Genomic DNA, 3,911 nt, shown 5'->3' with positions numbered 1-3,911 from the left:
TTGATAAGCGCTCTGATCACAAAGGAGTCCTGATAGTAACATGCTGTCCCTCAGCAAATAACATACTTCCATGTTTGCATTTAGCCTGTTACTCTTTAATAGAAAAATAAAGGGAATATAGCATTTCCAAATCCTTAAATCCCTTTATTTTCAATGATATACTGAAAATATTTAGGATCCGGTAGGAAAATACCGCAGGAAATGAAAATGTTAGTTAGTGCTGACCAAAAGCCATTTTTAATTACACTACTTCTAGGATTCCCTGAAGGCCAGTTTTCCACATGTCTGTAAGCTCACTGTGCCCAGTGAAAAGACAGGAGTCACCATCACAAGCTGCAGAAAGGGAAAATTTCAACTAGAGGTTTGGAAAAAATTCTTCACAATGGAGTGGGAAAGCACCAGGATGGGTTGCCCAGTGAGGTTACAGAAACGCCATCCTTGGAGGTTTTCAACACTTGACCGGCAAAGTCCCTGAGCAACATGATCTAACTGATGTTAGCTCCTGCTTTGAGCAGAGGCTGGACTAGATGATCCTTTCCAAGCCCTACGACCTTATGGTTTCATTCTTAGGTTGCTTATGGTCATTAGAATCTCCTGCACTTCATACAAATGGGTTATGATGATCACACCCAGCTAAGTAAAATTGATTTAAGAAAAGATACAGTATGAAGAGAAATTCCCAATTTACAGTGAGCACAAGAATACTTCAAATTCTGTACACCAGCTCTTTGGCAGCTCAAGTGAAAAGCCTACGTTAACGACAGCACTTAGCTATTAAAGAACCTTCCACGGAAAATAACAGATATTCGTTGACTGGATTATCAAAACAATTACTTCAAATTTCCAGAATATTCAACAATGTAAAAATAAGAATCAAATTCAAGCAATTTCACTGAAAAATCATGATGCCAAATGGATTAACAGAAATGAAAATACTGGGGGGGGGAGGGGGGCAGACTTTATTCCAAATCTGACCAAGTAATAATGAAGTTATCATATCCTGATCTCTAACAGGAGCAGCACTCCCAACTGCACATAATCAACTGCCCATAATTCACAAAATAATAGCGCTGCTTAACCAGAGATCTGCTGTAACAGATCAGGTAAAGGACATCGGAGGAAATCTGGAAAGAAAAGAGGCAGAAAACAGCGTTTGCTTTCTGCAAGCATAACTGGTACCAGGAAAGCGTGCGGACGACGCTGCAGAAGGCACCAGCTATGTGCCAGCTAGGTCAAAATCAGAGCAGAGCAGCAGCTGAAACAGGAAGCGTTACCTTACAACAGATATGCTCGCCCGCCTTCCCACTGCATAAATGAAATACATGAAAGTACAGCTGGCTGGAGTATTTTTGAGAGTAGAAAAGCATTTTAAAATCCCTTCCTTTTCCCCTTGTCCTTCCTTCAACCCTGTTTCCTCATCAGCCTTAGTGCCGAGGTGCCAGCGTCCATTACTCTCTCAACGTGTAAACACGCTTGTCTTTCCCTTTTTAAAAATCTGCAGGGTCCCGTTAACTTTAGCAGCCTTACTACAGATCAGGCACCCGTGTCAGCTTCATTACCTAAATTAAATTCTGTTTAAACTACTTAAACTGATGCGAAAAACCCCACAAACTTGCCACCACCACACTCCTGCCAGCCTAAACTCTATTGTAGGTCTTTATTTAGTTAAACTGCAGCTTCAGATGCAACCACCACGTAAGGTCCGCTACCCGCAAAAGAAATGCATGTGCATTTTCAGAAGTCACTGCTGCTTAAGCCCTGCAGAAACTTCTAAATGCTTAGTGTTCAAGCAATACTCAGAAGTCTGCATAAAGCAGTATTAGAATCCAATAATAAAATTAACTTCTACTTGCAGGAAAAGCAAAAGGAAACAGGACATTTCTATTTTGCACGCAATATTCTCTAGGAGGAGCAAATGGTAAATCGGAAACCACATTTGATTCAAAGTAGACAGTTTCATAATTTAAACTGCAGCAAACTATTCAACATACCAGGACGTAAATTCCTGAAAGAAAATGGGGCTGTGCAGCGTGACCCATCCTTTAAAAGCACACTACTTAATCATGTGTTTTCTAGACAGGACAAGAAGCGTGCAACAAGCAAGACACTAAATTAAGTTTTAGTTCGATTGCTACCTGATCTAAAGCCTCTTGCTATCCCTGCAACTACTACAGGCATTTTTGACAATCAAATTCCTCAAAGACGCTCTGCGCTAAAGGGCAAATTATTAGGCGTATTTAGTCATCCCAGTAAGAACTCCGCTGAAAAGAGTCTATTATTCTTTCACTGGAATAACTGCTTCTGAACTCCCACCAGAAAACTACAGAAGTATTTAAACAAAATAAAAAAACTAAAATACTAAATTCCTACAAACAATGGTTAGGATAGTAAAACATTACACATAAATTATGAAGCCCATAATTAACTACTTTGCTCACAGCTAACTACTGTGCATCAATGACATGTATGTATCAAGACCAGGAGAAATAACAACAACGAAGGCGCAACATACTCTATCCCCCCTCCCACCCACCCTCTTCTGACTGTTGCCTTTTTATTCATCTACCCACCCACTGATGCTTTGTCACAAATACACAATGAAAACCGAAATGTAAGAGCCAAAATAATTCTACAGTAAATCAGCTGTGGTTCTCTCTGTATCTACTACTCTTCTACCTTTCCTCATCTCTGATTTTTAGATAATAAACTCTTTTGATATGCAATTTTTCATGTACAATGAACCTACAGCTAATTTTAAAAACACAGTACAAGTAACTGCAGTTTATAAACCGATCTACAGAAAAGCTAAATTAACAATTACAGCCATCCTCAGTATGGGCATGCCTGTAGTGACAAACAAAATCTTGCCTCGGAATCACCACATTATGAAAACATCTACTATTTAGTACCTCGAATACATTTTCACAGGAAAAAAAGAGTAAGCCTGTGACAAAGGGCAAGTGCTTTGCCAGGAACCCAGATGCAACTAACCGTTGTTCAGACCCCGCTGCTGCTACTACAAGGATGTGGTTTTTGGACCACCTTTCTTTCCACACGTGATTTATTACAAGCTGTATTTTTCATTTCATAATGCTCAGGATCAACAGTTACTACCCTGGCACTGGTACCACTAACCATGTATTTTTCCAAGTGACTGAATTAGTATCTTCAAAACCGCACAAATACACAGTGACGTTAATATCCTACTGCACCATGACATTTTTATTAGAAAAGCCATGGTGAGAAAGTTTCACTACTTTTGATTTTTACTTTCAATTTTCCAAGATAACAGTTCAGAGAGAAAAATAATTAGATTATTGTACCGAATGTTTAAGAAATCTTAGGAAGGTTTTCAATGACTGGTTTAACTAAATCTGCTTATTCCACCTACTTCTCCAGAACTTTATCTTTTTTTAGAACTGAGTTCTCACTATCTCACTTCAGTCTCAAAAATGTGTTTGTACAAATCTGTTCTCCATTGAGAGAAAAAAATACAATAAAAATCAGCTTAAAATAAATTTATTAAACAATACAAAAATAAGCATGCTGGAAATCGAGATACATAAATAACATACAATGCAAATGAAAAATGGAAAACGAGACAGGTAACAACTGAGCCAAAAAGTACAACACAAATGCTAAAATAAAGTTTTAAAAAGCATTTACATTTCTAATGAAATGTTAATGATGCTGACAAAGAAAAACAAACAAACAGCTAAAATGCTTGAATATCAAGAATTGCTATTACTGTAGCACAGGTGAACACTAAAACCGTTGCAGACTTCAAACATCCAGTGACTAGCCTCTATCACTGCACTCTGCCAGAGCCGCTCACCACCCACAACGCAGGCATGGGTAAGCTGTCGCGGCAGACCGAACCACGGTCCCACCTCTGCGTCCCCCCCGCCGTG

Source organism: Phaethon lepturus, unplaced genomic scaffold (genome assembly GCF_000687285.1).
Source record: "Phaethon lepturus isolate BGI_N335 unplaced genomic scaffold, ASM68728v1 scaffold9172, whole genome shotgun sequence".
Lineage (NCBI taxonomy): Eukaryota > Metazoa > Chordata > Aves > Phaethontiformes > Phaethontidae > Phaethon > Phaethon lepturus.
The sequence above is the reverse complement of the archived record's forward strand: the minus strand, read 5'-3'. Positions refer to the sequence as shown.